This window comes from Papio anubis, chromosome 11 (assembly GCF_008728515.1).
Source record: "Papio anubis isolate 15944 chromosome 11, Panubis1.0, whole genome shotgun sequence".
Lineage (NCBI taxonomy): Eukaryota > Metazoa > Chordata > Mammalia > Primates > Cercopithecidae > Papio > Papio anubis.
In genome coordinates, this window is record NC_044986.1 from 3,635,831 (window position 1) to 3,655,947 (window position 20,117).

Consider the following 20,117-nt stretch of genomic DNA (forward strand, 5'->3'; position numbering starts at 1 on the left):
TGGCAGTGGCCCACCTGAGGCACAGCGGAGCTGGGGGAGATGAGAGAAATGGAAGGCACATGGCCCCTGCTGGACACAGGCTTCCTTTGACCGTGTGGGAATCCCGCCTGGCCACAGACAAAGGGTAGAGGAAGCAAGTGCCCCAGGAGTCTTGATATCAGCCCAGCTCAGCACGAGGAAAACAGAAAGCAGAAAGAGTGTGTTCCTGGTACCACAGCTTCCAGCTCTGCCCAGTTCAGAGTGCTCAACGCTCTAAAACTCCACCAGCCAGCTGGGAGATTTGAGTATTCAGATTTTTCGGTGCCTTAAGATTCCACTGGCAGTAGAGAATCACTAAATGTCCATTTCTGAATGAATTCTACTCCCCAGAGACATTAACACGTGATGTATTTGGCTTGAATCCTATTTGATATCAGAAAATCGGCCAAGAGTCCTTCATGAGTTCCTCACATCTGAGGCTCCATCGGGCTGACCACAGGACACTCCAGACGGGGTGTGCTGTGTACCCTCTGCCTCTCCTGCGACCCAAACACCTCCTCTCTCTCTCCACGGACAACATTTTCATCTTATGGTTTGGGAATGCTATCGGATGACCCTGGAGGGTCACCCAAGGAGTTTGTTCCAAAGGCAGTTGCTCCTCTGAGTTCCTCTGGAATCTGGCAAGGCGCCGAGCTTGGATACAAGGCTTCCACGAGGCTTTGAAGAAGGCTGCACGGAAACCCGCGGGTACCTGAAAAGCTTTTAGTGGCCTCGCCACACACAGCACTTTGGACGCTCAGGTGATGAGCAATATTTCCCAAGCCCAGCTAGCGAGCACCCACCTCCTCTGGCTTCCAGAACCTTCAGGACTAGAGGGCAGAGCAGCAGACTCCGGGGCTCACGTAGGAACATGCCTTCAGCCAAAGATTATCCATGCTACATGGAGACTTTTGCTAAATATCACTGGTAAATGCACAATTATGTCCCATTTAGAAGATCTCTAGCAGAGTGTCTTGTGTTTGATGGATTTGTCCTGCATTCAATTATAGCTTCCTGCTAAAGCTCAGATGTTTTCTTTCAGGGGTAAGATTGAAGAAAAGAAATAAACTATGCTACCTGCTCTCAATAAAGATTATTTTATTTTAAACAGGAGGCTGAATAAAACCTTTTGACTCTATATTTCAGACAAATGCAGTGGCTTAATTTCATTCAAGCATTTACCGAGGATCTGAAATGCATGCGGTTAGTGGTTAGAATACTGACTCAGGGCTGTCCCTTCCTCTGGAGTTGACAGCCGACTGCGCAGGAAGAGAAGGTGAAGGTCAAACACACAGGTCAACATCAGAAACAGCACTTCCGCCTTCCAATGGCCCTGATGTTTCATGGAGGCCCCGAGGCAGCTGGGAAGGAACATGGCAGTGACTGCTCCGTGGCTCTGCCTGGTGGCCAGCAACTGTTTGGGCACTATGACCATGTACGTTTGACAAAGTGCATGCAATTATTTGAATATTCTATAGTTATTTTAGGAAACTGACTAGAAACAGGAAAAATTAAAAATGCTGATGTTAGTAGTAGGAAACATGGATCTCAACAGTGCAACTGCGGCAAAGATAAAAAACAAACGGCACGCCAATGGGTTCATGACAGACACAACCGCGGCCTCACTGGTCTTGAGCTGCCGTTGCTAATGACGATGATGACAATGGCACTGACTGCACACTGTGGGCCGTCCTCAGTGATTCACGTGCTACTCCACTGATTTCTCACGCACCCCCAAGAACAAGATGTGTTCAACTATGACAGGAAAAAGTGAATAAACACGCACGAAACATCAACAATACACTTAAGTTCATGTAATAAACAATGACAGGTATGAGTAATGTATTTTTTTTTTTTCAACTGTCTGGTACAAGAGGGCCTCCCACTCATCACAGGTGAGGTGAGTCTACTGATTGACTGTTACGTGTTTGGTTGTAGGGCCTATTTTAAAGATGCTTGACTGTTACGTGTTTGGTTGTAGGGCCTATTTTAAAGATGCATTCTGTATAAAAGGAGATCGTATAAGACAGGGAAGTAAGTGATGAGCACAGCCCATTTCTACTGCAGAAGAAAACAGGAGGTCTTCCCGGAGCAGGCAGTGTTCCGTGAGTGCCTGCAGGAGGGCTGTGAGGAGCTCTGGCTGTCAAGTCGGCAAATCTTTACCGCACTTTTACTGTGTGGTTCATAATAAAGATAGACATAAATCTCATTCCTTGCTTTTATGCCTTCAACCCTATCCCAAAATGAATCCTATGTTTATGATCCTATCATAGGCCACCAAAGGGTTCATGTACCAACATCAATAATGTGAGGAGGAGAAAGAGGCCATTTAAAATTAAGTTAGGCTCCAAGTTACTTTCTGGGTGGCCATAGGTATCTTGCTAAAACTGGATACCAATTTTTAACGGGCATCCTATGCCCTCAATATTTGGGGCCCAAATTAATGTCAGATCCTAAACAATACCACAAAGGTATTTACTATAGCATTTTAAAACACCCACCAAAAATACAGAGGAAACTTTATGTAAATTTTCAACTCTTCCCCATCAGAACAATACATAGTTTTCTTTTTAAAAATAATTCTTAAAAATGCATTAAATAATAAAAATATTTTAAAAAGACAACCTGAATAGTATACTTGGCAGACCAGAAAGCCTTAAAAAGCCTATTTACTTTTCCCCCTAAATGTTCAAATCATTAAAAGGAAAATTGTATTTTATCAACATTTTAACATATCATTAAAAGTCTCTACTATTTGACAGATGAAGATAAAAACACCCCAAAACTATAGATGAATGATCAGGTCCCTAAAGATTCCAAAACAATTACAGGATGCAGAGCAATCTAGTTAAATTTTATTCAAAAGCTTACTGCACTTGTGTTTTCTTTTATTTTTCTATCAAGAAGCCCATGAGGCTTAAGCACAATTCATTATGTATGAGACCCCACTTGCGGTGCTTGACTGTTGATTAATAGCAAAGTTTGCTGTATGTACATTTGCAACATTAGATGCATACAATATGCTAACTTATTCTTTCACTGAAACTAATTATTTACAAAAATGACTACGTGAGACTACAATTTATTAAATGCATGCATCCAGTCTCAATTTGGCCCCCAAAGACAGCCTGGAATGAAGATCTTTTACTTGATGTGACAACTTCTAGAAACGCTATTATTAATATTGTAAATGTGGCAAATAAAGAGTTCAAATAGCCTTATGTCTGTGTTGCACGTGCCTTCCACCACCACGGCAGTGAACAGAGCTGCTTCCTAATGTTTTACACACACACGAGAGGCACATTCTTCTTTCCCAGCTTAAATTAGTTTCTTATAAATAAAGCGCTTGTACATCTGTAAAGATATAAACTTTTAGAGTCATTCCATTAGTCTAAACAAATGGTTGAAACTTGCACAGGGTAGCTATTTCTCAAAGGATCTTTGAGGCTAGGCAACTGTGCATTATTCAACATCTATCTTCCCCAGACCTTGAGAAGAAGCCACATCAATCTATACACAGAGATCAACACCGCATGCCCAGACATGGGCCTCTAATGGGGCATCTGGTCAACCGCTCGTGTCTGCCGTGCTAACGCTACGACACACACAGCCCAGAGCAGCAGCCGCCTGCCCTGAGCACCCTCTGCATTCTGGTCTCTCTCTGCTGGGCCAACCTGCACACCTTGCAGTTTCCTCTTTGGATGCCCTCAAAACCTCTGTCCTGGCCTTGCCCTGCCCAGCTGAGGGTGGGTGCCCCTGCAGGCTCTGGAGAGAGAAAGAGAGGACTCACTCCTTCCTGCACAGGCCAGACATGGAGAGTCAATGTCCACGTCCACAAGAGAGGATGACAGTGCAGGTGGTCACTACAGGTTACTGACTGCTTGGTGTCACTGGAGTTTTCCAGTGACACCTGAGAAAAGCACCTGCGTCTCAACCAAGAGTCTGCTCTGGGACGTAAGAATTTAGGGGCAGAGAAGAACTGAACCATCAGGAGAGTAGATGAGACGGGCACAAGATGACTGACTGTGTCATGCAATTTCATATCCCCACTCTCTCAGGAACACAGCCAAGGTCAGCCACAGGCCAGGCGGCTGACTCCAGAAGTCCCAGGCGACAAGGCGCCTCGATGTCACATCTCCATTACACAATATGGCACCTTGGGCAGGGCTACATGAACACGGTTGAGGATCAACGCACTCTAGGAAAACAGCTCGAGGTAAGCTCTCGCACAACACTGCACAGCTGCTGTTTACTGAGTGCCTAACACATGCCAGGCATGCCATTACAAGCTGTTCTACTTATTCCTCCCAAAGACCCTTGGGGGAGGTACTATTATCTCTATTTCTAAAACAGGAAACTGAGGTCCCGAGGTTATGTAATAACAACTTACCAAACTCATAAGGGAAGACCCAGGATGGAATGAAAGCCTGACTCCAAAGGCTTTAGACTGGAGCATCTCCATGGATTTGGAGGACTCCGGCTCTCCTCTTTGAAACGGAAGCCAGTTTCCTCATCACGACAAGTCTACATGCCCACATGCTCTGTACTTGATGGCATATAGTCTACATAGAATAGCATTTGGATTTACTCTCTTTTACTTTAAGGTGACTTCTAGGATCTCTATGATCTCTTCCCCAATCCACAGGATGACAATCCAGGCCCACTGTTCCATTATTCAAAGACAATGGGAACGTGAATATCCAACCTACTTTCTCTTACACTCTAGAAGCTTCCAGAAAGAGAGACTAGGTGTCCCATCATAGAGGCTGAAGCTCCTAGACAGCTGCCCAGTTGCTCTTAAAGGAAGGTCAGATTTACACTGAAACACATCAGTGACCTGTCCACACAACACACATCAGTATCCCACATAGGCAGGAGGCCTGGGTCCCAGAATGCCCCCGGCCTGCCGTGTCCCCTACTGTCAACCCTCCAGAAGCAAGGCCCGGAATGATTCAGGCCACAGCACTGCACTCAATGGCTTGACAAACGCACAGGTGAGGTGTGGACTGGGCTGCATAAACAAGTCCAATGGAAGGCTCCCCAGGAGGGCTGTTCCAGTGAGCCCCGGGACAAACAACCACGCACCATTCTGGGGCTGGTCCTGACTCTGCCTCCAGCCCTGGGGTCCTACCCAGCACACTCCCAGTGCTCAATTCCTGCCCAATGGGTAAGCAAGACACAAGGGTGCTGAGGTTCCTCTGTAGCACGTGCACTGAAAAACACCTACATTTCAGATTTCATTTTTCCAATGAATAATTTGCTAAAAACTATTCCCTAGGGAGAAGAAAAACTCACAAAGATTTTCTAAACAGTGAAAGCTACATTTCTCTGCCTTTTCGGATTCTGTAGTAGACTGCAGAATAACAAAGTTTGTGAAAGCCCAGGAAATGGGCATCACTTCCAATTTTGCTGACTTTGATAGGACTCTGCAGTCAGAACCCGGAAATGCTGCAGGTTTGCAGACACAGAACTTGGTGGGTTCTCCTCTGTGTCTGCTCCATTCTCCACCCCCGATATAAGGCAATCGACTTCATGATGAGATGCAATGAGAAAAATGAAATGAAGCAGCAAATCCTTCAAGCGCCACCTTCATGCTGTAACTATAAATAGTCTGTTGAGTTCCAGCAGCTCCACTCGTTCCACTAAGGCATCTATGCTGTACCCTCATTTCTCCTCTAGGCTTCTGGGCCTTTGGAGGAGGAGCCAGGGGGTCATTAATAAAGGGGGAGTGAAGAGGTCCCAGTGAGGAAAACCTTGCCTCCCCCCGGTGACACAACAGCAGACACCAGCACCAGCAGGCCCTGTCTGTAGGCATGTCTTCTCATCTACTAGAAACCTACTGTCAGATCACAAGGACAAAGCCACTCCTGGGAAACGGAAGCCAGTGGTCACCCCTGGTCATGACAAGCCCACATGCTGTCACATGGAACAGCCCGCCCCTCCCACATCCACTGGATGTGCAAAGGGCAGAGTACCCCAGACGCAAAACACCTGACGAGGCCTGCAGGCTGTACCAGGGCTCGGGAAGCCACGCCCGCCCTCTGGGCTCCTCGCCCACACGACTGTTCCATCTCCCAGGCAGGCAGCGGTTTCTGATTTGTCGTCTCTATTAAGGAACAGGCTTGCTTTCTCCTGTGAGCCAATGCGATGAGAAATAACACTTTTGGTGCTAACAGGGCTAAGACGTACCTACCCCTAATGGACACAATTCATCTCCACGCAGCTTACAGGCTAACTCTGTCACCATGCAATTCAGAACAAATTATTTTTTGTCTTAGCAAGAGAGTATATCGTAATTTAAATTTAACAATAATAACTAATGTTCTGAAGACAATGCTTTTTTCCAAAAGGCATGGATTATATGAGGACTGACCTCCACGGGGCTCAGTCCCATTAACTTGTATGCTGGGCTCATTAATAAATAATTCTGCCACTAAATTACCTGTCTTGTAAATTGGTTTGTACAGTTCTAAATAAATAATAGATAGCTCCCTATTATCAAACACAGTGGAGTTTTTAAAAGAAAAGCACAGCTTATAAGATAGCACTGCAATTTTATCTGGGAACAACTTTCTCCAGCTCGCTTCATAGAAAGCCCTTGTTTTTCCTGTTGACTGCTGCAGCTGGAACACGTTAGCTGGTTAGCAGAGTTGAGAATACCGAATTTAATCTCAGACAAGTATATTGACTATCCATCAGTGGCCAAAAAAATCCTCAGCAACTATTAAATGGACAGTTAATATAATTGTATTTTAAAACACTGAGGTCATATTTAATTTTGAATTGAAACTCTTAAAACACGCTTTCTGGCAAGGATATAGAGTAATAAAACAACGTTAACTACAGAAAAAAATCTAAAACTCACATTATTAAAATAAATCTTTTTTCCAGAGTACTAATATCTGCAAGAAGTAGATTACAAGAAGCAGAAAACATTTGTACTTTTTCAACAAGTATCGTCACTGGCACTGAAATTCAGGGTTTTCAGTTTAAAGGATGAAATCATGCTGGAGGCCAGAGTTCAGATGCTGTCCCCCTCCCTTTCTCCTTTGAGCTGGCTGGTCTCCCGGCATCTTCTGTCTTCCTTCCAGGGTGCTCAAACTTGGTTTAGCTACACCCTCAGGTCTTCCAAGCAAAACTCTACCCAGCGAAGAATCCAATTATGTTCCAAAGCAGGAAAGAAAAGTAACTGGGGCTGGGAAAAGTCTCACAAGAACAAACAGGGGGGCTGGAGAGTTCTGAGAAGGGAAGGTGGGGGGAACATTTTAGCTGCGAAGTCAGCCAATTAAGATTCCCTTTAGGAAGCACCAATTTCTACTCAAAGCAGGCTGGCAAGTCCAATTTTGTATGCCTTTTTCCTCCTCTTCAAAAATCAATACAGCCCTCTGGGAGGCTGTCATGCTGCAGGCGGGCAGGTCTGTGGACCGTGAGCTCCATGCCTAGACCAGGTCTCAGCCCTCCCAGGGGAAGGAAGGAGGTGGTGTCAGGATTTTCTGGCAAAAACAATGCAGCATTTATTTCCAGGCGTTCTCTGACAGCCAGGACAAGGAAGAAGCCCTGGCATGCAAACCCCGGAGCCAGGGGTAGTGTTGCCAGAAGCCCTATACCTTCATTTCACCCCCAAACTCTTCAGCTGGTAGCTCAGAAGAGCAGAGGTGAAAGACAGGGAGCTTCCCACTGAGAAGAGCTTCTGGGAACTCAAAAGCGCCATTCGACTAAGGCAACTAGCTTTACTTCTGTGGCACCTGACGCCCTGGGCTTCCCCCACCCCATCTTGCCAGCCAGCACGTCCTCTCCCTGCTGACTGGACATGGGAGCCATCCAGTCCCCAAGGACAGATTGTGGGCCTCGGGCCACCTCATTCTGAGTCACCTGCCCATGGGAACTGTCGGCACTTTTGGAGTCTCACCTCTTTTTTATTTTTATTTTTTGAGATGGAGTCTCGTTCTTGTCGCCCAGGCTGCAGTGCAGTGTGGCATGATGTCGGCTCACTGCAACCTCCACCTTCTGGGTTCAAGTGATTCTCCTGCCTTAGCTTTCTGAGTAGCTGGGATTACAGGCACGCGCCACCACACTCTGCTAATTTTTGTATTTTTAGTAGACATGGGGTTTCACCATGTTGGTCAGGCTAGTCTCGAATTCCTGACCTTGTGATCCGCCTGCCTCAGCCTCCCAAAGTGCTGGGATTACAGGCGTGAGCCACCATGCCCGGCCTCTCCCTCTCTTTTAAGCTCTGGTCTCAAACTGCTACCCGTTTCCCCAGTCAGGCCTCCGCTGAGCATAGACACACTGACCAAGAGAAGCCTCCACCTGCTGCCTGGACATGCACGCCCTGCCACAGCCCACATCCTGCGAGAACTGGAGTTCTGCTTCCGGCCAACACTGAACACTTCTTAGCTTAGACCGGGGTACCTTGGGGATCTTTTGAAAGGAAAGGATTCTTAGATGCTCAAGAAAATTCCAGTTTGAGAAACAAGAACTTGAAAAAGGAGACTTATAATAAAATACCTTTCAATTGCAAATTAATATTACAGAAGTGACGCTGACTTTGTAATGCATCTTAAAAATGTTAACTGCAATGAAAACACGTCTTGGACAAGTCTCCTAGACCTCATGGATGCCTGGAAATCCTCCATGTGTTTGTATTTGCATCGGTCCTCCCTTTCCTGTGGCCCCAGATTGGTTAATATGGACTTACGAGAGCATCAGTCAGGTACAGGTACAAGAATAATCCATCAGAGATTAAAACCCTCTAGGCAATTCCATTTTCCACCATGTGTTAATACTGCACTAGAAGCACATTCGTGGACTTTTTTGGGTAAGGACTGGGTGAAACTCACTCCTTGCCCTGTTGGGGTCTGCCAGCGAGTGGTGTTCACTCTACAGAACTTACAGTGGCGCTGCGTCACTGCCCACACTGGGAATGATGGACGAGAGCAACCGTGAGGTCTGGGGCTGCAGCTGAGGGTGGCAGCTCCCTCCAGGCAGGCTTGCATGGACACTGCTCCAAAGATAGCCTGTCCCCCTCCATGTACATGTGAAGTGACCTCAGTTTGTCACTTATAGGCCAGTTGGACCCTCAGAATGCACTCTGAGCTGCTTTCCCCTTCCTTCCACTCAGCCTGCAGCTGAGGCCCCAGATGGATGGCCACGCTGGGCCCATGCCACCTCCTTGCTGCCCTTGCGTCCCCATCCCTCAATGATGGGGCATTCCACATCACCACTCAGCTCACATCTGTTGCCACACGGGATTTTCAAGGTGTCCACAGTCAGCATGCCTCCATGACCCAAACCTGGCCCACCATCTGTTTTTGTAAATAAAGTTTTATTGGAACACAGGCACACCCATTTGTTTACTCAGAAAGCAACAGAGCTGAGTAGCTACAACAGAGATTTTCTAGCCTGCTAAGCCTGAGATAATTCTTTACCACGTGACCCTGCATAGAAGTCGCCTGATGGGCCCCTGGTCTGGACTTATACTGCCCCGAGCTTTTCTTCTCTGCCTGGAAGCCACCGCTCAGGCTCTCCATGTGGGTCCTGTCATTCCTGAGTCCTGACCACTCTCTACTGGTCCTCCCACCTGTAACGCTCCAGACCTAAGCCCTTCTTCAAACCCTAATTCAACTCCGACTCTGTATCATCTCTGCTAATTCTACTTACAACCACCCCAGACTGTATATTTGGGTGGTATCAAACAATTCAGTCTCTTAAATCATGGCAGCTGCCATCCCCTGAGCACCCACTGTGTGCTGGGCACTATACTCGGTGCCCCATGTGTACCACCCCCATAACAAGGTAGGTGGTGAGTATCTGGATTCTGGTTTGATTAATGAGAAAAACCAAAGTGCAGAAGAGTTAATAACTCCCAAGGCCATGCAGCTAAGTAGCAGGCACCAAAATCTAGAGCTTTGACTTTAGCACCTGAGTGGTGGCCTCTCCAACCTGGCTTCTAATACCTTCAACCAGGAGACAGCATGGACACCCCAAATCCTCAGATGAAGACGCCCCAGGAACAGAGAACTCAGGCCCTGCAGGATCCAGCCCAGGCACCTGCGTTTGAATTCCTCACTGTGGGCTGCCTCAGGGTGCACCTTCACTCCAGTGTCCATGTGGCAGGCACACTCCACATGAAACCCTTTTCTCCTTCATGAAACCCCTGACACCTGTGCCACTGCCAGGCCTGGCTTCTTTGTGCCCCCCCCCCCCCCATTTATTTTCAAGCTTCTCTGCTCCCTCCTCAATGATGTTATTTGAAACCCACAGCCCCAAGGAACCTGTCCTCTCAAAGGCTGCTCAGGAGCCCCAGTTATCCGAGCTAACACCCTCTTCTTGAGGTGCCTGCACTGCCCAGGTGCACATGCTGCTTCAGGACACTGCCCGGGGCTGACATCTGGGCCCAGCTGCCTGCTGTGCTCTCTGCCTCTCCCAAGTCCTGTTGCCAGCTCCTCTTCTTGCTTCCACTCACCTCACCCTGACTACTGGACAAGGCTTTGTGTGGACTGGGATGGTGTTAGGTGTCACCTTCTGAGGACTGGCAGGGGACAGACACAGCTGTGCCACACTGAGGCTCTTGCCCCGTGCAGCTGCCTATCCAGAACAGCCACCTGGAGGCTGGTCATCACCTCCAACTCCATAGGCAACATCAACGTCAGCCTTCTCCGCACGCCAGGAACAGCTCCCAGTTCCCGCTGCTGCCTTCAAGTTCTCCTGCACCCCATGCCAGCTGGTTTCTGCTTTGCAACATCTCTCATTTCCATTCCCTTTTGTTGCCACTTCTGAACAACCTCCAGAGCCTCTGAACTGGCCTTTTCACACTCCAGTCACATCCAGAGAACCTGCCAAAACCAGATAAACCTTCCTAAAATCCTGCCTGGTTGTCACCACCCTGCTCACAAGTCTCCCTGAGTCTTCATCTCATACTCAGAATTAGATCCAAATTCTGCATCCAGTGCTGGGCACAGCCCTGCAGTCTGGCCTGGGGCTCAGGCTCTCTCCTGGCTGAATCCCAAGCTCCAGCTGATCTGGCCAACTTGCCTCCCTCTGAACTTCTCCCCTTTTCCTCCAGGCCTTCCCACCCCTGGGACTTTCCTCCTCCTATCCCCGCACCTGGAATGTGGTCTCCCCATCCTGGCCTCAGACAAGTGCATGGCACCCACGGCTGGCACCTTTCCAGCTCTCCTGCGGCCAGAGGGTCACCTCGGGACCAGCGTGCGTGCAGCCCAGCCTCCCCTCCATGTGCCACCCTTAAGCAGCATATGGCACCTCCAAATGCTCTGGGTATGGTCCTGTGGTTTCCACAAGTAAAGCCCACACCTTAGGACACCTCTATATTACTCACAGCAGTGGACACCGCAGTGCCTTTTGTACACACTCACGTAACAAACAGCAAAGACTGATGAATTGTTAATGAGTGAATAAGTGAAAACATCAAATGAAGGAAGGTGGGGGCAAACAGGTGTTCCTGAATATACTTAAAATGATTTGGAATTTACTTTAAAATTGACGAAATATAACTATTTTGCTATATTCTGTTGCCTATTGTACTCCTAGACTTCTTCATCCATTCTCTAAAAGACATAATTCTACAACTTAACCACTTAGACACATGGAAGTAAATATGTGATGCAAACTGCCAGTGTTTTAGATTGGGCTTCTACTGCATGTCTGTTCTGATCAAAACTCGAAATAGCTAGGAAATGACTGTCTGAATAAGACCCAAAGGACAGAGGGGGAATTTCATGTTTTTCAGCTTAAGGTTCCACCCAGAGCCTAGGATTCAACAACAAACATTCATGGACCTAGGGCCTATCTGAATGAGTTTACAACTTTGGCACATAAGGACTCAATTTTAGTATCTTGCCATCTACACGGCCAACCCAGTTAATTCCAGTATTACGCAGTTTTAGATTTATCACGGCCTATCATCTCTCTTTTCTCAGGCATTGTTTTGTTGGTCTAGCCCAGAAAGCACTGGGAAGCCAATGATTTGAAACCCCACACAGCAGCATGAGGCAATTCAGAGCAAACTTGTCAAGGCAGGTCTTGGCCAAGCTGATCAGAGTTGGATCAAGAGTTAAGCCAAGAATCTTCTCAACAATTCCAACAGAAATGGCCCTTTGCCTGGGAGCATCATATATTTGTGAGAGCTGGCATAATCGACCAAGAAAACAAGCTAGAAGACGACAGAAAAAGGGTGTGTGCTTGTGTTAACTGAAGGACCTGCTACATCACACTACTATCTTCTTGAAAAACATTTTTAAGAATTAAAGTCAGAATCAAAAATAATTATTTGCAATTCTCAAGCTACTATCTCCAGCTCTTTTTGGTCCCCATGTTCAAGACTAAATGCCTTCCTGCTAATTTTGATGTATGTGATTGAAAAAACTCACTTGAATCAAACCAGAAACCGGAGCTGCCGCTGGGTGTGGAGCTCAACTCCTCAGCTTAGAAACACTGCAAACCACCATGGCTTGCCATTTTCAATGAAATATTTTTATGGGACAAAGTGAAAGCTAGAAATGACTCTGGTGACTATTGTAAGAAACAAAGGACAGGATTGGGCTGGGCACGGTGGCGCACGGTGGCACACACCTGTAATCCCAGCAGTTGGGAGGCTGAGGCAGGTGGACAACTTGAGTCCAGGAATTTGAGACAAACCTGGGCAACACGGCTAAACTCCATCTCTAAAAAAAAAAAAAAATACAAAAAGTAGCTGGGCATGGTGGTGCACACCTGTCGTCTCAGCTACCCAGGAGGCTGAGGCTGCAGTGAGCTGAGATCTTGCCACTGTACTCCATCCAGCCTGGGTGACAGAGCGAGACCCTGTCTCAAAAACAAACAAAAAAGGATCAAAAAGAACACATTTTCTAAAAAAAAACTATAACCAGAAAACCCATTACATGACACTTAAGTACATTCTGAGCTGCAAGGAAACGATGATGTCCCTCAGGTCTGATGCTAGCCGTGTCTCTTAAAAGGATGGAGGCGTGCCAGGTTCCCTCCTTGATGATACGGAATAAAAACGTTGTTCTTACCCCTCGGTTCGGCGCACTTGCTGAGAATCTACTATTTGTGACACAGGGTTCCAGTGACTAAGGAGATGGGAGGGTGAGTGCAACAGAGCCCCACCCCAGAGCAGCTCAGAATTTCCTCTCAGCTGTGCCCACCAAGGACGGAGGCCGCATCCTGAGGACAGGCCTGTGGTATGTCATGTTTTTGTTCTTAGGAGGTATGTCTGAGAAAAATGCCCTCCCCAGATCAGCTGACAGAAGATGCAGCTGGAGGCCCAGGGCGAGCACGTTCTGTTCTTACTTCTCTCCTGGCCTTCCGCTATCACAGCCTTCCAACTCATAACTTCTGTTGCCTGAACTATCACTTGTTCACATGATGTCACTTATGCCAGGCATTTAAGAAATACTGCCCAGGACAGGGGGCCTCCTTAAATGGAAAATCCTCATTTAAAAACAGGCCTGGCAGCCCGGGCACAGAAGCTCACGTCTGTAACCCCAGCACTTTGGGAGGCCAAGGCAGGTGGATCACCTGAGGTCAGGAGTTCGAGACCAGTCCCTGGCCAACATGGCGAAAACCCATCTCTACCAAAAAATACAAAAATTAGTCGGGTGTGGTGGTGGGCGCCTGTAATCCCAGCTACTTGGGAGGCTGAGGTAGGAGAATCGCTTGAACCTGGGAGGCAGAGGTTGCAGTGAGAGGAGATCACACCACTGCACTCCAGCCTGGGTGACAAAGTGAGACTGTCTCAAAAAAATAATAATAAAATCAATAAAAACATAGACAAGGCCTCCAGTCTTATTTATGTGAAATTATCTTACTGGCCCATCTTAATTGGAAACTGATTTAGGGATCTCTGTTTTTTTTCCCCCCCGACTCAATTTATTAGCAATAGCATAAGTGTTTTTTTTTTTTTTTTTTTTTTTCCACTTTTTAAAAAAAGAGTGCTTCCATTCACATATCCACCAGTCTGTGCCTTCCAATTTCTGTTTCTGCTGCTCTGGACATTAACTCTGAAGAGCTGCCAATTTTCTCAGAAGAGATTTAAATAAACTTCCGAAGCCAAAGGAGTAATTTTCTTTATAATTGACATTAAAAAGTCACATGAACTAGATGAAGGATGGTTGTTAAGCACATCTGCCACTGGGCATTGTCTTAAACTTAAGAATAATCAATGACAAAAGGGAAGAAAAAGTTTATTGGCCAATCCTCAAAACTAGGGAATAATTAAATACAGTTGCACATAAATAAGAATAGAAATAGAAATGTTTCTTATTCAATTACTCAGAAACCCAGGACAGAGAAAGATGTGGGCGTGCAGACTGCTCATCAGCAACTGACTTCACTTTCTGTGAGGTGAACCTGTTCATCTCCCGAGCTAACGAATGGTTTCTTCATTAGACTTCCTGCAATGATTAGGTCTTATTTACATGACTTTCTTTGAATGAGCTCAAAGTGGAGTCAGGAATTTGAAATTCACTGTTCTGAAAACACCTAGGATTAACTCATTCACTGCACAAGCTACTGAACGAGTTCCTGTTACGTATCATTTAGTTGCAGAGAACACAAGTGGGTAAGAGAAGTGGGGCTGAGCAGAAAGGGCCCCGGGGAGAGGAGCCCACAGAAGAAGGGCCAGGACTCACCTCCAAGCTTTGGGGAGGCCAGGGGGCGGCAGGCTCAGCGGAGACGTTAAACGCGCTAGACAGGGAAGGGAAGACAGGACTGGCCCCTTCCAGATTCACACTGGCTGCCTGGCACAGAACTGACCAGAGGGAGCCAGGACAGCTGCCCAGGCCAGGCAGGAAGCTTTGGTGCCACCAGGAAGATTCTGTACTTGATCATCAGTAACCAAAACTAAGTGGTCTCACTCAAGTCATTACATGCTCCCATTAAAGCTGCTGAAGTGTCCATCATCACAACTCATAAATTTGACACATACGGCATATTTAAAAATCAGCACATCTTGCATGTTTATCTGACTTTCAGCCAATCACCTGCTTCCAATTAAGTTGACCAATGACATTGGCTTAATCTCCTCACAGAACATTCTGGAAACCTTTATGTGATGCCACTGTCACAGATTTACCAGGACAGGCACTCGAAAGCTTTTCCCACGTAAAATTTCATCAGCTACTCGGGCCTGTCACAGAACTTTAGTGTCACGTCAAGATGCAAATCCTTAGAAAGAATCATGCTCCTCCAGCAAGTTCTAGGAGACTGGCATTTGGATCTCCTGGATGTCTCTCGCTGTGAACTGCAATTTTTACAAATCCAGGCGAGAAATCTAAGAATTCCTAACATTTATACAGAGTTCTGCATTTCCTCCTGGCTGGTGATGTTGAATGGTGAGAGAAGTGTCCTTGTGACATGGATCTGTCTCAGGGCTTTGGAGCATAACAAAAGTCTTGGGGAACTTCCTTTCCTGTGGATGTCTCTAAATGAGCTAGGTGGTGCTCACTTCAACTTCAAGGCTCCACTCTAATTTTTGTGTTTTCTTCCTTTTTCCTTTCAAGGCTGTCAGCTGGTGTAGTTACCACACACACACTCACTCACGTGTATTCACAGACTTTATTAGATGTTTCTTCTAAGAAATTATGAGATTTGAAAACACACAGAAAAGATACCTTTTGAGAAGTGTCCAGTTTGATGTGGATTTGTATTTGTGGAAAAAGAAAGTTGGTCTCACGCACACACAAGGTTCTGACAAATTTTCCCATGGCCCGAGACCCTCCCCGACTCCCACGTGCTAGGATGGCCCCCCTGCATCTCCCTCTGCCCCCAATTAATGTGGAGCTAATTCGTATTTCAAACTTCCCCATCAGTCAGTCTGAACCCAGACTCTTCGGCAGTTATATTTCTTCGCAATGCTTGATTTATGCACCCAAACTCTCCAACCCACAAATACAACATTAAAAAATGCAGACCAGGGATGGAAATTTGCAAGCACACTTGCTCATTCCACACTAGGTGAAGTGGTTTAGATAGCTGTCGCTAACACCAAGGGGTTTATTAATAGGCAAAAATTAATTGTATGTAGACTGAATTAATGAGATGGAAAAACATGCATATTTCAGCAAATACAGAGGGGACCGGCCTCTGTCGAGGCATCTGTAATGAAGTGTCTGGGCTGTGGGATGAGTGGGGAGCAGCTACCAGCAAGCCAGGGTCCTTTTGTGATGATGGGGGCTGGAGGTACTGTTAAAAAAATACACTGTGAAATGTAAACATCAGGCAACTGTTTTGAGCACAAAGTTGACCCCCGACACATCTTCTGCAGACTGCCATCTACAGATTTATAAATAAATGATTAGATGTAAAATCTCCAGAGGGCTTTCCTTTTCCACAGCAATTATAGGAGCAGATTATTACCATTCAAGTGGGGTTCCAGGGAAAGTTCCTTGACTGGCAGGAATCACTCACTGCTGTCCTCCTGTCTTAAGTCACCATGACAGGAAACCCAATGTTCACATGTACTGTGAACATTTTAACAAGCCAAAGTCAATATACACTGAATGAACACATTCTGGAGTTAAAATATATTATTGTCAATAACAGGCTGAATTAAGAAAGTATGAAGTTTCAACTGTGATCAATGTCAGGAAGTTCTCCATACTTCATGGCTGCACATTGTTAAAAGTTGCCGTGTCTATGGACACCTAACATTCACCCGGGCGTTTTCTCTTTGGCTATTCTTAACCAATTTTTTATGTTGTTCAAATACAAGGTAATGAGGCTAATCAAAGAACCATCAAATGAACAGTATCAAGTTCAGCACACATTTTTCTAGCCTAAGAGTTTCCTTTCATTCCTAAATTTCAGGGGGAATATCACCTTGTGGCTTTAGGGCTCACTTTCATTACAAGAATGCTGCCCCGTACTCCTACGCAGGCACTTGCACTGGAAATGGGTTTTCCAAGACTCACAGTAGCAAACCCAACACCATTCTCTGCTCTCTTGTCCATTTTCTCTTTTTAAAAATGGGTATGGGCTGGGCGCGGTGGCTCACGCCTGTAATCTCAGCACTTTGGGAGGCCGAGGCTGGTGAATCACTTGAGGTCAGTAGTTTGAGGCCAGCCTGGCCAACATGGTGAAACTCCATCTCTACTAAAAATATGAAAATTAGCCGGACATGGTGGCGTGCACCTGTAAACCCAGCTACTTGGGAGGCTGAGGCAGGAGAATCGCTTGAACCCGGGAGGTGAAGTTTGCAGTGAGCCGAGACTGTGCCACTGCACTCCAGCCTGGGCAACAGAGTGAAACTCCATCTCAAAAACAAAAACAACAAAAAACTGGTTATGTAAAAGAAACACTTTTTTTTAAACATATTTTGAAATTGAAGATTCACAAGAAAAATATCAGTGACAGTTCCCATGCACCTTCATTCAGTGTAACTTTCTACGTAATCACAGTGTGTTACCAAAACCAGGAAGCTGGCATCGATACAGTACATCTAACTAAACTACCTATCTTATTTGATATCACCGGTTTTTACAAACATTTTAAATTCTTATGCATTTTTATTTTTAATGGAATTTTTAAAATTATGCTTTTTTAAAACGAAATGTTATAATGTGTTTAGATTCACATGCACAAAACGCCAAACAGGATACTGAACTGTCTCATCACAAAGACGCCTGTCAGGCTATACCTATGAAGTCACATGTCCCCCAGTCAGTCCTAGTCTCTGTTAACCCTAATCTCTTCCCCATCACTGTTTGTCATTTCAAGAGTGATATATAGAAAAAATCCTTTTAGGATTAGCTTGCTTTACTCCACCTAATGCCCTTTAGATCCATCCAAATTGTACCGTGTATCAATAGTTTGTTGCTTTTTATTCTGTTTTTATAAGTATTCCATCGTATGGATATATCACAGTTTGCTTCTTCTTTCATCTTTGGAAGGACATCTGAATTGTTTCCAATTTGGGGGCCACTACAAATAAAGTTGATATGGACACTTGTGTACAGTTTTTGTGTGGACATAAGTTTTCCTTTCTTTAGGATATAAGATCAGAAGTGCAACTTCCGGGTCCTGCGGAAAGAGATGCTTAACTTTCTGGGAGGTGGCCACGTGGTCTCCGAGTGGCTGTAGGAGTGCGTGGTCTCTGCATGGAACCTCACTGGGGCTCTAATTTGCATTTCTCTGCTGGCTAACAATAAACATTGCTTCCCATGCTTATGGCCCTATGTATCTCCTCTTGGATGAAGTGTCTGTTCAGATGTTTGTCCATTTTCTAGGTGGAATGTTTATTTTTTTTAATTTTTGAGTTTAGAAACTTGGTTTCATGTTCTGAATACAACTCCTGTGTCAGATATGGGATTTGCAAATACAGTTGTTCCTTTGTATATGCTGGAAAGGGCTTCCAGGATTTCATGCATACAAAAATCTGTGCCTACACAAGTCCTATAATCAGCCCTGTAGAATCTGTGCATATGAAAAGCTGGCCCTCCATATACATGGTTTTCATATCCTGTGAACACTGTATTTCCATCCACATTTGGCTGAAAACAATCCATGTGTAAGTGGACCCACAGAGTTCAAAGGTCAATGGTTTTCTCCTGGGCTGATTTGTCTCTGTTCTCTTTTTACAAAGGCCTTTTGCAGAGCAAAAGTTTAGGAACAGAATTTTTTTTTTTTGAGACGGAGTCTCACTCCGTCTCCCAGGCTGGAGTGCAGTGGTGCCATCTTGGCTCACTGCAAGCTCCGCCTCCTGGCTTCATGCCATCACGCCATTCTCCTGCCTCAGTCTCCCGAGTGGCTGGGACTATAGGCACCCGCCACCATGCCCGGCTAATTTTTTTTTGTATTTTTAGTAGAGACGGGGTTTCACCCTGTTAGCCAGGATGGTCTCGATCTCCTGACCTTGTGATTCACCCGCTTTGGCCTCCCAAAGTGCTGGGATTACAGGTGTGAGCCACTGCGCTCGGCCAGGAACAGAATTTTTTAAAAATATTCATCCTTCTGGAATTCTCCTGCTCTGACAAGTTTTCGGGATGGGTGATCTCTCTTACAGTTGAAGAATCAGCTTGGCCCTCTTTCAGCAGAGGCGGCCAAGACCGTGGGTGTCCCCACAGGAAGCATGGTCTCTACCTGCCGGAGACACGGCGTGCTGCTGAGCCATACTAAGGAAAACTTGATTCACATGAGAAATACACTATATATCATCATGGCATTTAAAATGTCATTTTCCTTACCAGCTCAGATGAATATTTACAGCGCCACAGCGGGGCAAACGTGTGGAGTGACATGGAAGTGTTGCAGTCCACAGCGCACCTCGTGCTGCGGCCACAGCTGGAGACCGTCGGATGACAATGCCACCTACATGGTGCTTCCTGTCCAGCACAGGAGACAGACAAGTAGCAGCCAGCGCTCCACTGTCAGGCCACGGGACACAAAGCAGGACCACGGCACAGGCAGCACTGGTGGTGGGAGCGGTTTCGGAGGGAAATTCAGGATGGCAGCCACCACATTCTCTCAGTATAAGGATTGCCAGCAGCAATGCATGGTGGCGATGATTTACTGACGGGGTCGCTCGGGAAGCACGCACAGGCAGCGTCCACACAGCGTGCCCAAGGACCCTGAGGGGAGGCATCAGACACGGCCCACACCCACATCTAACCTCACTGAGTGGGGAGGGCGCTGGGCACAAGGGGCCACAGGCACATGGGGGAAGGAGCAGCCCCGTCCCCACAGGGGCAAAGGAGGGTCAGGGAAGGTTTCCCAGAGCGGGTACCTGAGGAAATACTTGACGGACTAATACTAAATACATAAAGGAGCGGGAGGTGGAGAAGGCGGGGGCCCGTGCTTCAGATCCCGGGGAGAGCATGCTCCGAAGTTGCTGGAATTCCTGAACCTTCCTGAATCTTCCCTTCCACGCCAGGATGCCTTAGGGAATGGCAGGTGGATAAGACAGGAGTCAGTATTTCAGATCTGGGGGAGAGCAGGATCCGAAGTCTCTGGAATTCCTGAACCTTCCTGAATCTTCCCTTCCATGCCAGGATGTCTTAGGGAGTGGCAGGTGGATAAGACGGGGGCCAGTGTTTCAGATCCGGGGGAGAGCATGCCCCAGAGTTGCTGGAATTCCTGAACCT

The 20,117-nt window shown here is 46.5% G+C and overlaps 1 protein-coding gene and 1 long non-coding RNA gene across 5 annotated transcripts in view; both read right to left on the reverse strand.

Moving 5' to 3' along the window:
• The window catches only part of MGMT (O-6-methylguanine-DNA methyltransferase), a 291,457-nt gene that overhangs the window by 55,479 nt on the left and 215,861 nt on the right, over positions 1 to 20,117 (reverse strand). The window lies entirely within an intron of this gene.
• On the reverse strand, positions 1,987 to 13,046 carry LOC110744193. The gene is made up of 2 exons (XR_002524509.2): positions 12,933 to 13,046; positions 1,987 to 7,256 (listed from the first exon to the last, which is right to left on the reverse strand). It is a non-coding gene; the product is annotated as an uncharacterized LOC110744193 (long non-coding RNA).